The sequence below is a fragment of the Cygnus olor genome, chromosome 5 (genome assembly GCF_009769625.2).
Source record: "Cygnus olor isolate bCygOlo1 chromosome 5, bCygOlo1.pri.v2, whole genome shotgun sequence".
NCBI classification, from domain to species: Eukaryota; Metazoa; Chordata; class Aves; order Anseriformes; family Anatidae; genus Cygnus; species Cygnus olor.
The window spans coordinates 25066597-25089901 of NC_049173.1; the positions used below are offsets into that span (position 1 = coordinate 25066597).

The 23305-nt window shown below is 37.9% G+C and overlaps 1 long non-coding RNA gene across 2 annotated transcripts; it reads right to left on the reverse strand.

The window, feature by feature from the left end:
* Nucleotides 1-6010: 6010 nt before the first annotated feature.
* Nucleotides 6011-11485, reverse strand: LOC121071420. Of its 2 annotated transcripts, XR_005820585.1 has the most exons (4): nt 11356-11485; nt 7708-7992; nt 6754-6793; nt 6011-6607 (listed from the first exon to the last, which is right to left on the reverse strand). It is a non-coding gene; the product is annotated as an uncharacterized LOC121071420 (long non-coding RNA). The 2 variants fall into 2 exon arrangements; XR_005820584.1 differs by lacking the exon at nt 6011-6607 and having other exon boundaries at nt 6707-6793.
* Nucleotides 11486-23305: the final 11820 nt, after the last annotated feature.

Here is a 23305-nt window from a genome sequence, read left to right on the forward strand (position 1 = left end):
ACTGTGTACGCTGTGTTTGTACCTTGTTTATCTTCAAATGTCTCAAATGCAATGCTTTCCAAGATCCTAGGGAACTCTAATCAGCATTTCATTAGCATGTCTACAGCAACATATGAGTGAACCTCCATCCTGCAATTCGGATAAGTCTTAATTTTAGAGGCGCCTTTCCAAGAATAAAACATCTTGGCTGTTATGTCTTTCCACATGCATGATTCACAAAGCTAAATATGCTTCTTATAATCACAGTGCTGAAACTGTGAAATGCTGAGTGCTTAAAACTGTACACCGAGCTGAGTGTTACAGACTGAGAACCTCAGAGCAGCTGCTCTAACAGAATATTGGTGACTAAAGGAGAAAACCAAGAGGTGGAAGAAGTGATGTGTTTGAGCTGTTCCAATTTTTAATGACCTAACATGTTTTATTTTAAAAAAAGCAAAAAATAGAAATACGGCTTTTGCAAGGAAAGGCTGGAAATTATTTTATCAAAAATTAATCTGGCAGAGTTGTCTGGTACTAAATGATGCTCATGACATACCATCATAGTGTCACCAGGTGGTCAAGGAAGGTAATTATTCCCCTCTTTTCAGCACTGGTCAGATCATACCTGACACGCTAGGACAAGTTCTGGGCTCCCCGGCGCAAAAGAGACATGGACAAACGGGAGTGAGCCCAGTGAAGGGACACTAAGGTGATAAGTGGCTGGAGCATGTTGTCATATGAGGAAAGCCTGAGAGTGCACAAACCGTTCAGCCTGGAGAAGAGAAGGCTCAAGGGGGACCTTATCAATGTGTATAAATACTTCATGGAGGAGTAAAGAAGACAGGCCCAGACTCTTCTCAGTGGTGCCCACTGACAGGACGAGAGGCAATGGGCGCAAACAGAAATATAGGAAATTACATCAAAACATAAGAAAAAAAGCGTGTTTTACTCTGAGAGTGGTCAAACGCAGGAACAATCTGTGCAAAGAGGTGAAATTTCTATCCTTGGAGATATTGAAAACCCAGCAACACATCTCTGAGCCAGCTACTGTGGCTGACCCTGCTTCTATCAATGGAATTGGCCTAGATGATCTCCAGAGTTCCCTTTCGACCTCACTGTTTCTGTAATTTATTTAAGTGATCCCTTGAAAGAATAATAAAATTGATAACTGTTTTGCAGACATAGTTGTTCCATGAAGAATGTTGTGGAAACAAATAATAAAGCCCTGGTTTTAGAACTCTTCAAGTTATGAAAGGCTACATCCAAACTGGTTTTCCACCTGGTCCAAGAGGTGAGGATGAGATTTGGTTCCCTTTGTCCCTTGGCACAGGTAGTCAATCAGGTGACCGACTTACATTTTGAGGGTGGTTGCTGTAAACTGGACACTACTCAGGAAGCACAACTGAGACTTAACTAAATAATTACAAATAATAAATTGTCAAATTGTTTATTTGTAATATGTGACTATGAGAATATGCTATAGTTTAAAGATATTTTTCCATAAGAAGGTGCTAAAATGTAAAGATATTTTTCCATAACTAGAGTCAAAACCTATTTTTTTTATTATTATTATTTTTTAATTTTTTATTTGTAGTAGTGGACTAAAATTATTATTTAGAATATGGCTGCCTAATGCATGTTCTGAACTTCTCCTGTTGTTGCTGATAGTGGCTGTGTTGTGGTTTAGCCCGGCTGGCAGTCAAACACCACACAGCCGTTCGCTCACCCTCCCCCCTCCCTCTCCGGGATGGGGGAGAGAAACGGGAAAGTGAAGCCTGTGAGTTGAGATAAAGACAGTTTATTAAGACAGGGAAAAGAATAACAACAATAATAATAATAATAATAGTATTAATAGTAATAATGTGTACGAAATAAGTGATGCACAATGCAATTGCTCACCACCCGTTGACCGATGCCCAGCCTATCCCCGAGCAGCCGGCCACCCCTCCACCCCGGCTAGCCACCCCTATATATTGTTCAGCATGACGTCAGATGGTATGGAATACCCCTTTGGCCAGTTTGGGTCAGCTGTCCTGGGTCTGTCCCCTCCCAGCTCCTGCTGCATCCCTAGCCTGCTCGCTAGCAGGACAGAGAGAGGCTGAAAAGTCCTTGGCTTGGTGTAAGCACTGCTCTACAACAATTAAAACATCAGCATGTTATCAGCGCTCTTCTCATCCTAATCCAAAACATAGCACCCTGCCAGCTACTAGGAGGAAAATTAACTCTGTCCTAACTGAAACCAGGACAGATATCCACCCCTTATTCCATACCATTTATGTCATGCTCAGGTTACACTCTTTCCAATACTTTCTAATTAATCACCATTTTCATCTATGATATATAGCAACCATGGTAGCGATGACATACAGTGTTATATGATAATTAACATATTATAATTCAACTCATGGGCTATTCTCACCTAGTATTAGGTCCCCTTGAGGTACACACCGGACCTCCCCATTCTCTTGCATTACCCACCAAGTGCATCCAGGTCCCCGAGCAAAAGCAATCCCACGAATGGGCTTGCCTTTTCCTGAGGCGGGAGTAGCCCAGACTGTCTTACCCAGCATGTTTCTTACGTGCACTACAGGAACTTTATCCCCTTCTACAGTGCGTAACAGGTTTGATTGGGCAGGTCCAGCTCGGTTGGCAGATCCTCTAGTATTGACTAACCAGGTGGCCTTTGCCAGATGTGTTTCCCAATTTTTGAATGTCCCAGCACCCATTGCTTTCAGTGTAGTCTTTAACAGTCCATTGTATCGTTCAACTTTCCCGGAGGCTGGTGCATGATAAGGGATGTGATACACCCACTCAATACCATGTTCTTTGGCCCAAGTGTCTATAAGGTTGTTTCGGAAATGAGTCCCATTGTCTGACTCAATTCTTTCTGGGGTGCCATGTCGCCATAGGACTTGCTTTTCAAGGCCCAGGATAGTGTTCCGGGCGGTGGCATGGGGCACAGGATATGTTTCCAGCCATCCGGTGGTTGCTTCCACCATTGTAAGTACGTGGCGCTTGCCGTTGCGGGTTTGGGGGAGTGTGATGTAATCAATCTGCCAGGCCTCTCCATATTTGTATTTCAGCCATCGTCCTCCATACCAGAGAGGCTTTGACCGTTTGGCTTGTTTAATTGCAGCACATGTTTCACAATCATGAATAACCTGTGCTATAGTGTCCATGGTCAGGTCCACCCCTCGGTCACGAGCCCATCTGTATGTTGCATCTCTACCTTGATGGCCTGAGGTGTCATGGGCCCATCGGGCTATAAATAATTCACCTTTATGTTGCCAGTCCAGGTCCACCTGAGCCACTTCAATCTTAGCAGCCTGATCCACCTGCTGGTTGTTTTGATGTTCTTCAGTAGCCCGATTCTTGGGCACATGAGCATCTACATGGCGTACCTTTACAACCAGGTTCTCTACCCGGGCAGCAATATCTTGCCACAATGCAGCAGCCCAGATGGGTTTGCCCCGGCGTTCCCAGTTGTTCTGCTTCCATTGTTGTAGCCACCCCCACAGGGCATTTGCTACCATCCATGAATCAGTATAGAGATAGAGAACTGGCCACTTTTCTCGTTCAGCAATATCTAAGGCCAGCTGAACGGCTTTCACTTCTGCAAACTGACTCGATTCACCTTCTCCCTCAGCAGCTTCTGCAACTCGTCGTGTAGGACTCCATACAGCAGCTTTCCATCTCCGATGCTTTCCCACAATACGACAGGACCCATCAGTGAACAGGGCATATTTCTTCTCATTTTCTGGTAGCTTGTTGTACAGTGGGGCTTCTTCAGCACGGACTACCTCCTCCTCTGACGATATCCCAAAGTACTTGCCTTCTGGCCAGTCCATAATCACTTCCAGGATTCCTGGGCGACTGGGGTTTCCTATTCGAGCCCGCTGAGTAATCAGTGCAACCCACTTGCTCCATGTAGCATCAGTTGCATGATGTGTAGAGGGGACCCTTCCTCTGAACATCCAACCCAGTACCGGCAGTCGGGGTGCCAGGAGGAGCTGCGCTTCAGTACCGACCACTTCCGAAGCAGATCGAACTCCCTCATATGCTGCCAATATCTCCTTTTCGGTTGGAGTATAGCGGGCCTCAGATCCTCTGTATCCCTAAAATTATTATTTAGAATATGGCTGCCTAATGCATGTTCTGAACTTCTCCTGTTGTTGCTGATAGTGGCTGTAAGATGCATGTTGTCATGCATGAATGATCAGCTGGGAAGTTAGGGTAGGAAAAGTAGGCTTGTGGTTGCATTTTAAGAAACCTACTTCAGTCCAGCTTCACCAAAGGACAAATGACCAGGGTCGCATTGTTTGCTCCTTGACATCACATAAGACTGGAAGAGGCCTGTGGTAAATTGTCAACATGCTGTTTTCCAGTGATTTTTCTAGTGAAAAATGTGGCCTTTCTCTGCCACACAGAGGAGAGCCAGAGCTTGCAGCCGTGTCATGTCCCACTCTCATCCACACTGTTTAACTGCTAGCACAGTTTCTGGTGAGGTTTTGGCTCAGGTTAAGCAGATGTCTCTCTCCCACAGTGCCAGGGCATGGCTCAGTGCTGGTTAACAAAAGCCAGGGACCTTTCCCAGAGCACAGTCTGCCTGTAGCTGCATTGATTTGCAAGTGGTCAGACTTCAGCTGATCAGATGCCTTTCCTGCTACTTGGTCACAAGGGCAGAGCATGATCCCCAGCTCCATTTATTTAGGATAAGTGTATATCTTACAGCACTGCAAGGTACTGGAGGCATCCAAGGATTCCTGGACAAGAGTATATCTGAATTTGGCTAGAGCTGGCTAGATCACTCATTGTAAGCCTGTAATGAATAAATGCATTTTATTTTATTTTATTTTATTTTATTTTATTTTATTTTATTTTATTTTATTTATTATTTTAATGTGGCATGTTGTCTTATTCTAAGAAGCAGTGTTGGTTGGCATCCTTCTATAGTAATAACTACTTGCTAAATGATTTTGCAGATAAAATCTGCTGAGAGACGTTGCAGCTTTTTTGCTTTTTATTTCCTTGCTGCTATCTAGGTTCTGTGAATCATGTGCTGAGCCCTAAAATGCTTTTGTTCCAGGCTGATATCTTAAGAGTTAAAAAAGAGTACACATCTTGTAGAAATTTGGCCCAAATAATTAATTAGCATTAACACTTATGGCACTTAGGCTGATCACTGTTTTGGTGAATAAGCTGGAGGCTGTCCAAAAAATTGCGAAAACTGTGTGTATGTGACCTTGGGAGTTAACAGTGGGGAGAAGCTGCCCCACTTAATTGCAAAAATGTTCATGAATCTTCCTTTGACCGTTCAGATCTGCTGTAATTACTGCAGTGGTTTGAGTCTTCTGTTCTTATAGTAATGTCTGTTTCGTTTCATGCCTGCAACATTAATTTTATATGATGGAATGCTATACTACTGGTGCCCACTGGGATTTTATCTGGCCTCTAATTGGCAGTTGATGAGGTTTTTGAGTCCTGAAAAACCTTGATGCCAATTTTATAGTGTGGATTTATAGTGCTTCCTGCAATTTGGCCACAGTTTGATTAAATTATTTTCTTTAATTTAGATTTACTATTATCTTGTATGCTCATTTTTCTTTCAGAAGGTACCAACCAGACATTAATATGGAATAAAATTAATGAAGAACTATGTATAAATATTTTATAGTGCATCTAAAATGTGCACTATTTCTTCTACTGATGAAACAACACTTCTGAGAATTTCCTGAGATATCCCAGATTAGTATGCACCACTTTAATCTTCAAATGTATTAACAGAAATTTTTAGAGGGAAATGTTGGTGGAATTAGAAAATATATGTATTTGGCTTGCATTGCAGAAACAATGCCAAGCTCCTATGCCAGAAAATTTATTCAATGCTCAATCAAACAAAGAGGATGATGGTGGAGAAAGGACATGGATATTCATCACTGGTCATGTTCCTGCTTTGTGAATGTGCTCTGCAAGTTGCCATGCTATTACAAGCCCTATTGAACCATAGGTTGTATTTCCTGAATGCAAATCTAGAACTCAGTGAAACTCTGTTTTCAATTGTTCTGTCAAATTTATTCTCAGCCAGAAGAAATGTTTTCATCTGATGGCCATTTCCCAGCAAAATGAATAGATGTAACATAATAGACAGGATGTATATTTATCAAACACATCACGCACATACACTTGTGTATACTTCATATATATTTATGTAATACTGGTTATGCAAGCGTTGTAAAATAAAGTTTCTCATGTTAAAATGACACTTTCTAGGAGGTACTCATCTTGTGCGTATGTCTAGAAAGCTGTTAGAGGTAATATTAGTACATTAATTAACTGACTGTACTGTCTGAATTGCGAAATTTCTTATTTTCTAAGGATAGGTTCAATATTGTTGATCAAGATTCATCTTGGTCCAGTAACACAATTGTTGGTCTCTGTGATAGATGGGGATTTCCCAGCCACTTGAAAAACGTAGGATTAATGAATGGTATGAGCAAACGTGAGGCAGCAGTTGTATTCTTGATTTGGTGTCCTGAAAGCAGCAGAAAATAGGCACCTTCTTTTTAATTTATTTCCTCAGGACATTCAGATACGTCTTTCATCACAGCAATCCTTTTAACAGTCTTCCCTGAAAAAGAGTACTTTCACAAGGCTGGGATTGGAAAATATTTTCCTATACAGAACATTTCCTCGAAAGTGTTACTGTTTTTATTTTATTTTTGTTTGTTTTGTTTTGTTTTGTTTTTAAATAATTATTCATTAGAAGGTTATTACCAGTCCTTTTCCTTGGTTCCATGCTTGGAGGTTGTCATTTCTGTGAAAGAGATGGAGTTACCAAAATTACTTACTTACAAAGGAGAAGTATAAGATTCTTAAGCCGTAGCTATACAGGAAAAAAACAAACAAAAAGCTCCTTGGCATCTGCAGAATTTAGTTGCTCAAAACTTTGTGGTTATAGAGAATCTGAATTGATTTAGGCTCCCTTCTGTAGGCAGTTTGGAAGTTTAGTTTTATGTCTGTTTAAAGCATTTATGCTAAGTCTTTGTCATGCTTCTGTTAACAAGTATTAGAGGTTTTGCTCATCCTAAGCAGACAGAAACATTGTAGAGAAACAATTCTAATCTTTGGGGTATTTCTTCCTACAGCAAGGAGAAAACAGAATCAGTGTGGACATGCCGTAGGCCAGGCTGTTGTGAATGTGCTTTGGGAAGCTGTCTGTGCTTTGGGCTGGAGGGAAGTTCAGAGAGTGGTATTTTTTTTCTTCTTTTTCCTGATTTAGTTTTGGTTAGGGAGGCAGGTATTTGAAAAGATCTTTACAGACTAACAAACCTGAAGTGCCTAAATCTGTTTGTTGTCTCTAAATTTCAAGTGTCCCTCCCTGATACATCCTTTCTTACTTCTGTGTTGTAAAAAGACTTTTTAACCAAATCTGATATCTTGGGATTCCCAGGACTTAAATCAGCAGGAGGGCTTAAGAGGGGTGGGAAGGAGTAGTAGCACAGACTGGAGAAATGTAGGAAAGGAAACATCAGTTCCTGGAGCATGATGTCAGTGCTTATAGCCTCAGATTTCTGAGCAACTTATTTTTTCATTTAATATTGAGTTTCAAAATAAACGTAAAATAGTGCTTCTCTCTCAGCTCAGAGATCAATTTGCAATGCAGTGTACATATGTGTAAACAGGATAGACAGCAGTACAGAAAAGTGGGGCGTTTGCAAGGAATACCACCTGTACTTCAGCTGGGAAGCCTCTGCCATCATCAAATCGTCATTCATTTCTCTCCTCCCCTTCTTGACAATCAGCGAAAATATGGTAGAGAAGTTTTGCTTCTGCTTTGCCCATTCCCACTTAGAATTCTATTAGGAATAAATTCTAATAGGTATCAGGCTCCAGCTCCTTGATGCTCTCAAAGACTCAGGCAGACTTTTAGGAGAACGGTGGAATTTCTTTTCCTCTTTTTATGCTTGCTAAGAAATTTGCTCCATCAGGCCATTGTATTTCTGGTACTTCTGCCTTTAGTAATATTAAACAACAACAAAAAAAGGTTAATAGAAAGTGACAGTACTGTGCTCTGACCAGACTGCTTCAAAATTTCTACAAGATGTAGCAAGATCTTAGAGCACTGAATGACGCAATACCAAAATCTTTCTTGAAAAGCACTTAGAAGTCTCCAGAATAACTGTGAAACCTGTTCTTTACTCATGCAATCTGTTTGTTAGTAACACAGAAAAGATAAAACGTAGTGTATTTCATATTAAAGAATATGTCCAGTAAAACATTGGACTACAGTATTTGATAAGGCCCTTTGAATTAGTCCAAGCTTCCATGTATTTATTTTAAAATTCTCACTAAGCATTGCATTGAAGTATTGCACTGGAGCCCTTGAAATAATTCTCAAATTCACCACTTCTTGATTATAAATAAAAGGTTATTTAGAAAAAAAAAAAAAAAGAGAGAGAAATCAGCAGTGTTGTATTTTCGTATTTTAAAGAAAATTATATTAAAATATATCCCGACTGAACCAGAAAATTCCAGGAAAGAGAGATCAAAGCAAAAGAATAGCATAGGACCATAGATGTGAGGAAATTCATTTTAAATGGGGATTTTTCCTTGAACAGCAGCTTACTGTCTAAAAATGTCTAAACCAGTGGAACAAAAATAACTTAACTCCCTTCCCTCCCCTTACAATCTGCAAAGATGGTCATTTTGCAGATTATACGCAGCATTTGCATATATTATTGTGTATATTAGCAGGAGAGGTTATCTACTCTACCCTGTCTGAATTAGACTAAATTCTATACAATTTTTACTCCTTCCATATTACTGAACATTTCAGTAAAATGCAGAATGGGAGCACGTTTCTGATTTTTTTCCTAATTACATGTTCTTCTGACCATGAATTAATCTCTTGGCTTTGGAGGTGAATTTAATTTTTGCACATATGGACTGTTCTAATAATTAAAGTTTATAATTTTTCTATGTTGCAAATAAAATGCTATTAATAGCTAAATCCCATAAATACTCATGTGAGAGAGTTAAGAAAAAGAGGAACACTGTCAGATTTGGGCAGAAAGTAGTCTTCAATCCTGCAAAAATGAGAAATCTAAAATATTTTCTTATTTCACAGCATAAACTAGCTGTCTTTTCAAGATTTTTGTCAGCAGACAAAAGCATTTGCCAGCCTCTAACCTTTAATGTATTTCTGTAGTAACTCCCTGGAATTTAAGACAATTGCCTGAGCTGTGATTTTGATTAACTTATTTATGTGTTGAATACAAAAAGGCTAAGATCTGCAAAAAGTTGGAGTGGTACTCTTGGACTCCTCTTTTCCCAAGCTGTAGAGGAGAAAAACAGGAGCTGTTGCAGTCATTTTGCCAGAAACACAGAACGTTTTCCCAGGGAAGACCCCACAAAATCCCAAAGAAAACAAATCCTAAGCAAGCCAATAGAAATCTTTCCATTAACTTCAGCAAAATTCGTATCAAAACAGAAAGCAGAAATATCATCTAGCTGAAGTTGGAGGGTTAATTACTGCAGCCTGGAAATACTCAAGTAGGAATTTTAAGAAAACCAAAGTTTAATATTGCTGCTCTTACTGAAAGTGTTTTGTAATTACTGAAGTGTCAAAGGAACTTGGCATTCCCTTATCTACCAGGATTTTTGCTAACATAATATGTGCCACAAAGATTTATGTGTCAACTTGGGCACATCTCCATTTTTTTTTTAAATGACTTTAGCATCAGGTTTACCATTCAACCTACTCAATTGCTTTGGCATGTATATTCCCTTCGGGAAAGCAAACCAAGGAATCACCTGAGTGTGATGCACAGTTTATCATGCGTGCCTGTAAAAGATTTTGGAAGTGGGTCCGTGGTAGCTGAGCAGCCCACAGCCACAGTGAGAACAAAACTGCTCAGAAGGGGAAGGTCTTATGTTGCTGTGCACTCTGGTAGAAAAATATCACTTTCTATAGTCTACTTCCTCATAGTTTGATCATGTGCTGATTTCTTATGGAACCATCTGTACTACTTAATGTGTAATGGAAATGGAAAATTAACTTATAATGTCTTGGATCTTAAAAAGTATTTGTTGTGCTCGATGCACTATTTGAGCTGAATGGATCCTCAGACAATTCAGCGTTTCTATGATTATTCAACATCCCTTTGCTTGTGAGAACAACCAGCCACCTTCAAAACCATTTCTATTTTACAGAAATAAAAATGCCTAGGTTTTAAAAATGCCTTTATGCAGTAGATCATATAGGATAATAGCTAAATGTCTTGTGGGTGATGAAGTGAAGAAAATGCTCTTGTTGAGGAAGTATCGCTCGGAAACACTGAGACTGCCGGTCCATTATTTGAATAGACAGCAATAGAAATATGCTGGAGATGTCAACCACTAATAAACACGTTTCTGCATATTTAAATTTTTTCTTTGTTTGATACGGGAAAAAAATATCTTAGGCAATACTCAATATTCTGAGGCGATGTGAAAGTTGCTAACAGTGCAGAACTTGCTGACAGTTTTCTTAAGGAGGAAGAAAATGTCACTTCTCTACATCTCATAAGGCCATGAATTTTTGGAAGTTAGTTTTAGTACTGCCACAAGTTAAATCTGTCAAAATCATGATGGCATCTTTCTGTACATAGGCCAGTTTGGGGGAACCAGATTAAATTTCTCCTTTCATTTTATAGATGCAACATTCAGCCTGTCAGTAGAGGCAGTTCACTGAGGTATCTACCTTATGCTGCAGAGAGGAAGAATTTAGTTATAGTTTCCAGCTTTTTGTTCAGATGGACACTGATGTTTTGACAGTGTTTTCTAATGAGATATGGTAGCAAAAAAAACAGTAGCCATTATAGGTGCCTAGTTTGTGTGGTGGTAGTCTGAAAACCATCTTTTATTACTATTTTGGTCCTGCTGTAACATCTTGCTTGCATTGGGAGCTCCTATTCTATTGGCAGGATGAAGGATGTAGTAATTCCATGGCTCTACATCAGCCATGCCTAAATCACGAAGGGCTGTATTTATTGCTGTATTTATTTTTTGTGCCTGTGTAAAGAACATTTGTAGATACTGGTGCTAACACAGAGTAATCTGCACACAGAGTCACATCTCAGCATGCCAGCTGTATTCCAGACAGAAAAAGAAAAAAGAACTTGCATGGTGGGATTGCGAGTCTGCCTTTGAATTGTTGAGTGACACTTCATTTTATATACTATTTATGAAGGAAAGTATAAATGTGGGGCATTCATCTACAGCCCTGCCTCAGCCTGTTAAAAGCTATCAGAGGTGCAGACATTCACTTGTCTAAATTGTTCAGTTTTGAAAAACAGCACATGTAGTTATGGCAAATACAATCAGAAGAAAACTTACAAGAGAAGCAGTTCTGATGGGTAAACTCATTCCTGAGGTGCTTATCACTAGAGAGTTACAATACAAAACTTGATCTCTGGTCTTCATTTTGGAAATCTAGATCTTGCATGTCTGGAATGCCACCTGAGAGATGCTGTGGACCTTCAGTTCTGGGGTAAAAAACAAAACAAAACAAAAAGAAACAACTAACCAAAAAAACCACACAACAGAACAGTGTGCTTAAATCTGCGTAGGAGAAACACAAAAACATACATTGCAATCTTGGGTAGTTCTGGTTCTCTGGCTGTAATAAAGTAGTGATTGAAATCAGGCATCCACTCATTAGCATTTTTTGGAGAATCGTTTCCACATGATTCCATTTCTAATGCAGGAGCAGCCTGTAATTTTGCAGCAAGCAGTGCAAACCTATTTCTGGCTCACTGGGCCAAAATTGCTTTGACAATGAGTAGGATGCATATCTGGGCAGACAGACTCTAAAAAAAGGGAATTATTCAATCAGTAGCATTGAGTCACTTTACTGTGGCTGCATGTTTTAGTTTATTTTTGTCTGTATCTCTAGGGATGGTACTGCAACCCAGAACATTTGCTGAACTGGTACTCAGTGACTAGGCTGACCTATATTCATTCTTGCAATGGCTTGGGTGTTGAGTACCTGCAGCTTGGTCACTAACTTCAACAGATGAACTGTAGCTTTTCTTTAGTGGAAAAAAAAAAAAACACCTTATATTTGACTATGCGGTTCTTATATTCAACGTTCATTCTACAGACCAAGAAGAGTTAAAGCACAAAACTGGGAACCGTAGGGTCTGGAATTGCTTCCAGACTAAGCCTTTAGCTTGCTTTGTAGTGGACCCTCTTTAGTTTCATCAGCTGGATTTATGAATCTATCTATGTGTTTCAGGGAGGTGTCAGAGTATTTCAAGCTCTTAAAATCATCAGCCTCTGCTGGAGGTGCCACCTCTTGCTATTGACGCTAGAGGAATCCTGGGATAACAGGATCAGGTACTCAGGTCACTGGGCTTACCACCAGTTCTGTCCAGTGTTTCTGTGAATGAGCTTTCCTTGTTCCCTTTTGGCACTGAATCTGGCTCTCTGATATTCTAGTCTGCCTTTGTCCTTGCTGTTGTATTGGTTTTGCTTAAAGATTTATAATGCACAGGTGGAAAATACTGAGTCATTTTAGCAGTCTCACCTCAGCTATATCTCAGGGGAAAAAATGAAAAATTAAATCATTGTACTTCAGTTGCCAACACTGTCACTCCAAACATTTGTCAGCAGACCTCAGTGTTACTTACTGCTACAAGTTTAAGGTCAATTTGTGTCATAAAACATGACTATGTGTTTACTGCCAATAAATTTTGGCTTAATAACAGTCATTATGTGATATACATTGTGCTTTAAACAGTTTAACATATAAATGCCGCTGTGGCTTATTGATCTCTTTTCATTAGAGAAGAAGTTTGGTGAGCAAAGGGAGGTTTATTACAGATATACTCAGTGTTTCTTTTAAGTAGTTCATAGGATAAAACAGAGAACTTGCTGAGGAAGTAATTATAAGTAAGACATTTTAATGAGGCTATGAATATGTATAGGTTCAAACATTCACAAGTACAAAAAAGTAAGTTCAACTTGTCATAGAATTAGTTCTCTAGAAGGACAAATGCATGGGCATGTCTCAATATCTGCTTTGGAATTGTTAAACAGTTTAGCAATCGGTTTATAAAAACACAGGAGGCTCAAAGATTTGCAGATTTCAGTACATACGAGGAGCAGTTCCTGAATCTAAACAAAAGGAATAATTGACAAATGCATAGTAGGGAAGAAAACAGCACAGTTTATATTTCATGTGGCCAAAATGTTTGGAGTTTGGAATGGGAATGGTAGTTGACTGAAAAAATAACTGGTTTCAAATCTTTGGTTTGATGTTACATTGATGTTCTGTTCTTAGACTTTTGTTTTGAGGGAGCAAGCAGATTATCTGTAGGAGACAGAAGAATCAGTATTTGATGTCCATCACTGACTTTTTCAACCTCACTGATTTCATGTTATTTTTATGAATAGGTTAGAAATATAATAGTGATTAGTGTGCAATTAGTGTGCAAGTAGTTTCTCACAACAAAAGCATACTCTGCGCTTTAGTATATGTATTAATCTCTTTTGAAGACAACAAAATAGGTATTTTGTAGCAACTGCATTTTTATGTGAAATCCATTGCAATTGTGCAAAATTGGAATTGGCCTCTTATAGGCTTATAAAGTTACAGATTAATGATTTCTCACATTACTGCCTGCTCTATCTTTGTCACTGTTTAGAATAGAAAAAATATTTCTCTGAAGATTGAATATAAGTTAAAGCATTTTTCAGATGAAATTACACTTTATTCTGTCCACTACTTTTTTTTTTTTTTTTTTTTTTTTTTTTTCTGGATAAATACAATTTTCTTACTCAATGGCAAAAGATTTTTTTCTTTTCTTTGTAACAGTAAAATTGCTGGTTAATACCAAAGAAATTTGAAACTTTGCTTTTTGCTGTTACTACCTCTGGAAATTCATCATTTTTCTTAAAATAAATCTAATCTTACTTTTATAAAAATACTTGGATAAATTGCAAGAAAATATTGTCTTTTTCACAGTGAGGGGCGAATGTCACAAGTGGTAGTATACAATTTCTGATTTATAATATGCTTTTGCCTACTCTATCAAATTGATCATCTAGTCTTTCCCAACGTGTTTGCTACCTGGAACCAAATGATTTGATGCCTTGATCACACACCTTTGACCTCAAATGCTTCCATCAGGAAAGAAAACAGATTTTCCTGGAAAAAAATGTTAGAGTAACAGCAATGCTAAAGATTAGAGCCTTTAATGACTTTTTCATTTTATATAGATGACATTAAAATGCAATTTAAAGTATTATGCAACAGTTGAAATTGCAGATTTTTTGTGAAAATACTGAAACAAATTCTCTGCATATGTGATGGAGGATTTCAATGTACTTATATGCACTTTAAACTAGAAGAAGACAGTCTTGTAATTGAAGCAGGATTTCTATTGTAGAAGGAAATTCAAAAGCACCTCCTAAAGAATGCTGCTTATGGCCTAATATTTGTAGAATATTTTTTGAAATATTCACGTAACATCACTGCGATTCATTTTATATTGAATCCCTTTCTCTATAGTGGTATCACACAGTACTGCCCACAGATGGACGTGTCTGCATACATTAATATGTTCACTAATGAATGGAAGAAAAAAATTACTTAATTCTTAGTTCAAGAGAGGAATTGTGACATGGCTGAAAATAAATCCAAGTATTCTACTGACTGTGGTAGATCCAAGAATTAATTTAAATTTCAAGAATTTGCGTAACAACTAGAGGGACAGATGCATCCAAACTGTTTGACAGCAAGTGGCTAGAAGTTCATAGAAATGCATCAGATGGCATTTAAAAGACACTAATCAGAAATAAGATCCTTAGCCCCCCCCCTCAGTTTAGTATGCTCAGTACTTCACAGAAGTCATTTGTGCTTGCATTAAACTGGGAAGGCAGTGTCGCCCACCTGAGTCTTCCTGATTTTGCTTGTCACCAAAGTTCTGATAAAGATGCAGAACGTATTGGTTTTATTAATGATTTTGCAATTCATTCAGTGCTAAAAAGTATTAATCATTTTCTGTGGAAATTTGAGTAATTTACTGCTTGAACATCTCTATAATTAGAAAAGTAATTATTTTCATGAGTTTTGCTATGTTGCAACTTCAGCATAAATTCAAGAGGGTAGAGAAGAAATTCCCTTCGCTTTGCTTTAAGTGTTTGTAAGGTAGTAATTGCCCTGACTAACTACATACTTCAACCCCCACCCACCCAGTATCTCTTGTAACTGAAAATTCGTTAAGATATTCGTAGTTAAAATAATCACAAAAATGGTGTACATTAGAAAGGTCTGATTCTTAGTCAGTATTTTATGCAGGAAAGCAGCTATTTTTGTTTTGGTCTTGCTTTGAAACACGTGTTATTAAATATAATAAAGTGCTTGCTGAAAAAGTGATCACTTACCCCACCAGTGTAACAAGGTGTAACCAAAAAAATATACCCCAAAATAAAGTATGTACCTTTAGCATAAGGAATGTTTTAATTAAACTGTTCAGGTGGTTTCTTTTTTTTTATTATTTTTATTTTATTTTATTTTTTCAAACACTGGGTGCTCAGTTTTAAACCTTTGGCTACTTCCCTTTGTGCTCGTTATACAGAGATTTAGCAAAGTTGTGATACATTGCATCTCCAAAAGCATGCAGTACATCATTTGCCCTGACTGGGAAATAGTTCCATAAATACAGGTTGGAGGTGCAGGGTGTAAAAAGGAGGGTGGGAGAGAAGAATGCTTAGCCACAGGCAGAACTTACTTCACACAAATATAAGCGATGGTTGTTATTTCTCTGATGATGCAGCTTCTGCCATGCTGTGCAAGTGGCAGCTCTGGGCAGCGTTTCACTTAATCTCTGTCTTGCTCTCTCACACAGCCCTGGTCCATCTCAGTACCATGGGCAGGAAATTCCAGCACTCAATGAATCCTTTTTGTGCAGCTCATCAGTTCTGCACTGTCTGAAGATCAACTTTCTCAAAATTACCTTCCCATGAGAAAACTAATGCTATTTTTTTTTCTTAGAAGAGAAAAAGGCAAAAAGAAGAAAATGTTTTCCTGTAGTCCCTGAATTCCTTTAGGCTGAGGTTGTGATTATGAACAATACTACCAGCTGACCTCACCACATGCTGGCAAAATGCTTCTAGCTGATGTACCATTAGGTTATGATATTTTGGACAGAATCTTCATGCCATTTCCTGAGTTGAAAGGTTCTTTGTCCTATTCTTTGTATAGCTAATTGTCTAGTTCTCTTATACTTTGATGTTTTCTGTAGCCACTGCTTCATTGCCACAATATCTTGTTGAAATATCAGTTGAAAGGTGTTCTTGCCAATGGGATTTAACACTTCACATAATTCTTTTCCTTTTTACTTCATAGGCAAACCATGCAGGATTTTTCTGAAAGCTTTTCTAGTGTCATTTGGTTTACCCAACAAGATGTGGGAAGGAATAAAACCAAAACCCAAAACCCAACACCACAAGACAACCTGTGTAGATTTCAGGAGGAAAGATCTAAATGATCGATATCATACACTATAACTGGCGTCTGACATGTTGTTCAATAATTCTTTGACTAAGGGCTTGAGTAGATATGGAGTTCTCCCCATATAACATCGGAAACTGGCTCAGAAATGTTCTCAGAAAGAGAAAGTGATTTCACTTACAAAAAAATCAATATAATGCTGTCACATATCTTTTGAGAAAAAAATCTACCTTCTACCCCTGTCTAGCTTTAGATCATATCTTCACAGCAGTCATAACTAGGATTAGAAACAACTGTATTTTAAACTGAGTCTTTATTACCTGTTCATTTACTTTTTTTGTGTCTTATTGGATTTGGATTCAGGGTTTACGTGATGAGTTTCAATTTTATTTTATTTTTTTATTGACAGTTTACATCCTATTTTAGAGCATGAAACTTGAAATGGACTATTTTTTCTTCTTAGTCTGTGTAATGAATGAACTGTTGGATTTGAGATCTTTCAGAACCATCTTTCTTAAACATTTAGCATTTTTAGAGGTTGGAGTAGGTGATCTTGGAGGTCTCTTCCAACCTAGATGATTCTGAGATTCTGTGAACAATTTTTATAATACAGTTGTAGAGACAAAGTAAACACTGTTGATTTAACTTTATAAGCTTACCTTGATTCCTTCCTGAAAGTTCATAGGTGCAATGAGTTTCACAATGTATGAACAAATAAACAAATAAACAAAAATCAGAGAATCCTATGCATATAATTAATTTGCTACTTTGTGGTTATAGTCAAGGTCAATGAATTTTTTACCTCTGTCAACTAATAATTATAGTCATTCCTTAAAGAACTTAGCCAAAAAACATACAACATCTGCAGGAAATCACTTTCTTCAGAGACGAAATAATTGTGTTTTATGTACCTGGAAACTGAGGTATAGAATGGGTTATTACTCATATCCAACTGAAAAGTAAATCTGAATATCAAATTAACGTGAAGAAAGAATCAAAGCAAATATGTTTGGGCCAGGTTTGGATATCTCTAGCTCCCTGTTTTTTCTAGCTCCCATCTCTTATCCAAGGTTTTACAGGGTCTATCTTATCACTGAAAACAATGTTGTTCTGTTATTAGAGTTCCTATTTTTCCTACTTAGTGACAGGAATTATTGTGTTCTTTAGCTTGGCAGGGGACGAGAAGAAATACATGATGCTTAGCAGGTGTGCTTTGGAGGAGAGTTGAGTTTGGGAAGGGAACAAAATGCCTTCTTTTCCTTCCCCTCAAAACAACCTGGCAGATGGGAAAGTGTTTATTGTCAGTCACTGTAGTGGCCAGTCTGTTATTAAAATGAGTAATTAAAATGGTCATCCTACTGCAATATGTCACAATGTGTTTGCACCTCACAGTGAAGATGACAGTGCACCATGAGGCACACTAAGAGCTTTCTGTGAGCGAACATTCTAACAGTTATGAGGAAGAAAGTTCTAATAATTTTGGGTATTTTACAAATCTGTATTGAGGGGTCTTTTTATAGAGAATTTTTTCTAGTGATCGCTACTATTTTTTCTGTAATGTCTCTTGAAACTTTAGACGGGGAATCTTTTTAACCTTATGCATATTAGAAACAAGAAGTTGAACATTTCCTAATGTTCCATCTTCCTTTATCAAGGTTAATAGCAAGACTTCAAAGTTCAATCCATATTTCTATATTCAGACCCTCACAAAACCTGCGCTTTTGTCTCTTCATACACAGTTATTTGCAGGGACAGTTAATGGCAAAAATTGTATCCACAATACATTGCAGAGCTTATTACAGTGCCTATAATATTGATTGATGTATGTGAGGGATAGTTTCGTGAACTCTAAAGAAATAAAAGCTTGAGGTTTTACAATTTGGGATAAAGAAAAATGGACAGTAGCAATCTCTCCTGAATTCCATGAATCATGCACAAAAAAGACACATTGCACAAATTCATGGGAAAATGGATGTGTAAGAAGCTCTGGCTTAGAGTGATGGCTGCTTCAGAAATAATGTGTGAAAATATTCTAGATGAGGAAAGGAGCAGTCAAAAATCTGGAATTGCAATGAACAAATGAAGAATACTCAAACTATCCTCATTAGCTTCAAGTATTGGTGCCAATAAAACAAGACCATGGGAAGGATTATTTTTGGCAATAGCTAATCTAAAAATTTGGATTGTTTTTAACAGACTGTTCTATGAGTTGCTGCAAAACATGGTTCTAGATATATCACTATACCTGTATACCTTTATTTACTCCAAATACCAATGATTATTAGGAAATATTAATCAAGAGTGTGTTTCCATGTTTGTAATGAAACTTCACCTTGTTTTATAAAGCACCTCCTCTGTTTAGAATTCATGAACTTCAAGCTACCTAATTTCCTCTTACAATACGGGGGAAAAAGCTTGGTGGAGGAGGAAGAAAACAATGTCACATATAACTTGACTTTCAGCAGAATTTGATAGTCTTGCACAGCATTCCCATAAATGAATCATAGAAACATTGTGGAACTAGTGTAGAGTGGGCAAACAAGCAGTCAAAAAGTCATGCTGAGAGTTACTATCTGTTCACACACTGAAATATGAATGAAGTTTCTCAAGGTCAGTATTACTTGTTGCTTTCATTAAGGATTTGGACAGTGGAATAGAGAATGAGCTTATTAAATTTTCATGCAAAAACAAGCAAGGGCGGGACACCTACAAGCACTTGGAAAGATTACAATGTGAAATGTTGATTGATTGGAGCAATAGCGTGTGGTAGACAGGATGTAAATCAGTCAGAGAAAGGGTGAAGTTCTCTCTCACATGCGAATAATCAGCTATATGATACAAGATAGGGAATGCTAGAAAAGCTTTTTTACAGAAGAGAAACTTCAGCTTGTAGAGGTTAAAAAGCTAAGCCAGAGGCAACAGGGACCTGGCACCTTGTCTTGTGATAAAAAGTATAAGGTTTAAACTGAATCAAGGAAGATCTTTGCTACACTGTAGAAAAAAAGGTCTCCAAACACTAAGGACAGTTAAGCTCTAAAACAGGATGGTTGCCACTGGAGATTTTTTGATATCCACTGACAAACAAAGTACAGGAGTAGCTTAAAGGCTCATTAACTATTCCTATTTTCTGTGGTTCTCAAGCTGCTATTTCTCCATAAGTGCTGTTAATATCATTAAACATACTTTCTCCTGGATTGTTTATGTTTATTTTACATATAACAAATGAAATTGCAGTATATGCAGTAATATATGTGGAAAAAATGTTTTGTAGTTATTTTAAAGATAATAGCCAACTTGCCTTGACTGTTTTGACATTTCAGATATTTCTGAAATTTCTTGGTATAAAGATGAAATGCTGGGAGAGGTAAAACTGGGTCATAATGTCTCTAGGTACTTGGCCCCATTGCTGTTGCACCTGAAGATGTATACAATTGTAGAGGGTATTTGTATGGAACCTATGAAACAGATGAATGAACTGTAAGGATAGTTCCATTTAGACATACTTTTTTTTTTCTTTTTTTTTTTTTTTTTTTTGGCGAAATTACTTTCTTTTCCTGTTATTAGAAATAAAGGTTGCCTTCTGGCATGGGCAGATGATGCTCATGTGTTAACAACCTAGACACTGTCAAAAAAATTCTGGGCAGCTGAGATATGGTTGCTGAGAACGCTTGATGTTATTTGCAGGGATATTTTCAGTCTTCACTTTTGATAATCAGCTTTAGATAATGGTTTTCTTGGTCTGATGATGTTTGCTTTGGTCCCAGTCCCGAAAATTTAAAGCATAAGTTTACTTGTTCACATACTGAGTGCAATGAGTAGAGTTAAAGTAATTTGCTCATTGTTTTCAATAAGGATAAAGCTGGGCGTTGGAAGTGGTCCCATCTTCTTTGTGTATACATTTGCATGAAATTAAGCATGCACACAAGTCAGCCAAAATTGTCTCCTGTGTTCATTATTGTGAAAGGAGAATGGAGAATGCTCGTACAGTTATTTTAACATCCTATTTCCAGGGTTTAGATAGTTGTGAAAAACATGGAGTAGCAGATCAATAGGTGCAGTTATACATAGGTATTACATTCACATGTAAAATTGATGGGACTTTTTTCTTTCAAAAGAAACACCATCTTTCTAGCTACTCTACTGCTTTCTACTTTGTTCTATTTGCTTCAGTTGCCAAATGGCTTAGCTACTGCTGTAGGTTAAGAAAAAGGCATCCGGAGTCATTCCACATGTGACTGTATACACTATGCACTAATGTACTTTACACTATTAAGCAAACTTACCTAACAGGCTTACAACACAATATGGGTGTAGTGATATGTCCCACCTCTGGCAAATACAAGAAGAGGTTAATTAACTGCTCTGGGAATAGGAAAGAAGACCAACCTTTTCCTGTAAAAACTCTGTGGTGCTCATGTTCTAAAGGGAAGGCATTATTGTCTTGGTTAATTAGGAACAAGAAACAAAAGAAGGAAGCCAGTTAAATTTTTGTTTCCATGGGAATGGGCTGCAAAATCTCTGTAACTAATGATGGAAGATGGAAACGTTGCTCTCTTTAGCTATAAAGTTTAAATTTGTCAAGAGATGTAATTTGGTCATAAAGAGTAATGGCCTGGGAAAAAAGGAAAAAAAAAAAAGCTTATAATCAGATCTTAGAAAAGAAAACGTCTGTGTTTTCATTTGCCCCTGGAGTAAAGACCTGAGGTTGGTTGAGGTTTTTCTGCAGTGTTGTTGTATCTTTCTCTTCAAACTACATTTGTGTGTAAGGAACACAACTGCTTTTCATCTCTGTAACTCAAAAGGTCCTTCTGCTGAAGTACACAGTGTGTTTTACTGACATTGCTGGCATGTGTATTAATGCAGAAATATTTGAGGGATTTATGCAGTTGCTGGGCAGCTGAAGAGAAGTGTTTTGGATGGCTACCTACTGCTGTAGACAGAAATTCCTGTGCTGCTTCCTTTTGTTTTATTCCATTGAATAAATCTTTAATATACGTTTCAGTCTTCATACTTTGAATAATGCGGAACAGCAGGATTAAATGCATCTTTCCATGACCACTCCCAGGTTATGTCAGAGTCTGGTGACATTATTATTAGGTCGGTGAATTGACTGACCTATCAAGCCTTTATCTCAAAGCCTCCAGTGGCCTACTCTTAACACTTGCAGATGGAGTCCTGTCCAGCTGTAGACATCCTGGTGGAACTGGTGGACTTGATGGAACAGTGTCATTGGTTCCAGCAAACAAGGGGAGATTGTATCTCAAGAGGCTCTACTATGTTTTGCAGAAGTGTCTGGATGTTGAGAACCTTTCACAGCTATTTACTCATTTACTTTTCTTTTTTTTTTATATATCATAAAATAATGTAATACGTAACTGAGAGCAGTCTTGGCTAATGTTATGAAAGCAAATTTGTCCCCGCTAAGTACAGTGGGTTGTTCAGTGTGGTAAGTCACAGTTGTATGGAGCTATGGATGACACCAAAGGCACAGTCACCTCTGATTGCAATTATACAAGGTGCTGCATGTTATATTGGAACTGGTGTTTGAATCCTGTGGGGTGATCTGTCCAGAAATTGCCCCTTCCATGAAGGTGATGGAGTGCTTGCTCTTACAAAACACCTAGGAAGCTGCAGCTTAGTTCTTTAGATGGGGCTGGAGAGGAGAGATACAGAAGCCTTCTTGAAAGACTAGTAGTTTATTTCAGTGGAATGTAGTCAGAACATGGCTCTCCTGCACAGCTGATTTATTTTGATGGTCAACCCTGGTGAAGGGTTGGCTGGTAAAGACTGTGGTCTGTTTGCCAATGACACATAGCAATCTTTGGTCTTCTGCAAGTTATATTCTGCACGCTGTGCATAGCTCTTGAAAATACTGGCCTCTTTGTCCTGCAATAGACAACGTGAAAGTAAAGAAATTGAGTGAATTAGTAACAGGTGTTTTAGAAGGAATCTGTAAGCATCTAAAATGGTGGCAAAGAAACCTTCCTTGTCTCTCCTGACACCTGAGGTCCAATGGCTGCCTGCAGAGGAGTCATCATATTAACAGGTCCCTTACAGAGCTTTACCTTTTGGGAAGAATCTCAGATGTAATCTCTTTTCCTCTCGCTAATTAGTTTGTTTCTATGTAAAACTGGCAAAACATCCTAAGTGTGTGGGATGGGGAAAACAAATTAAGACTAATACATGTTTACAAATAGGCAAAATCAGATCTGATGATGAGAAAAGTATGATTCTGTTTATTAACAGTCCTACTTCCATTCTGTTAACTGGCCTGTTTTCTCAAGCTGTCATAGCTGAGATGAGGTCTCTGATGAAGGTTTCTCTTCTGGACCTGTTTAAAAGGTTTCTGTGTTTGAAGATCATATTTAGCATAAATGATACAAAAAGAAAAATAGCTAACTGAGAGAAAGTTGCTTCAGATCCATAGCCTGTAAAGAAAAAAATAAAAACAGCTGGCTGACATAAAGTGCAAAGAATCCAGTTGATGGATGAATGATTCGATTAATTGGGCAGTTTAGCATTAGTATCTGCCTTCAGTGAAAATATTATGTAGCAATCACTGTACAGAGCTAGCAGATGGTAACTCTGGAGTAAGGTTGCCCAGAAAATAAGTCAGTTTTCTTAAAAATGGTAAGGCTTTGACATTCCTTTGGTCCATTGGAATGAAAATGATACTTTCAAAACATGAATTTAAAGACCCGAGGGACTGTGTGAAAGTTTATTTGTAGTATATGCAAGGGAATAATTAGGTTTAGTACTAAGACAGGCAGATTGCTGTTGAAAGTTGTCCACTTTTATAAATTAACCATTAATTTTCTCATAGAGAAA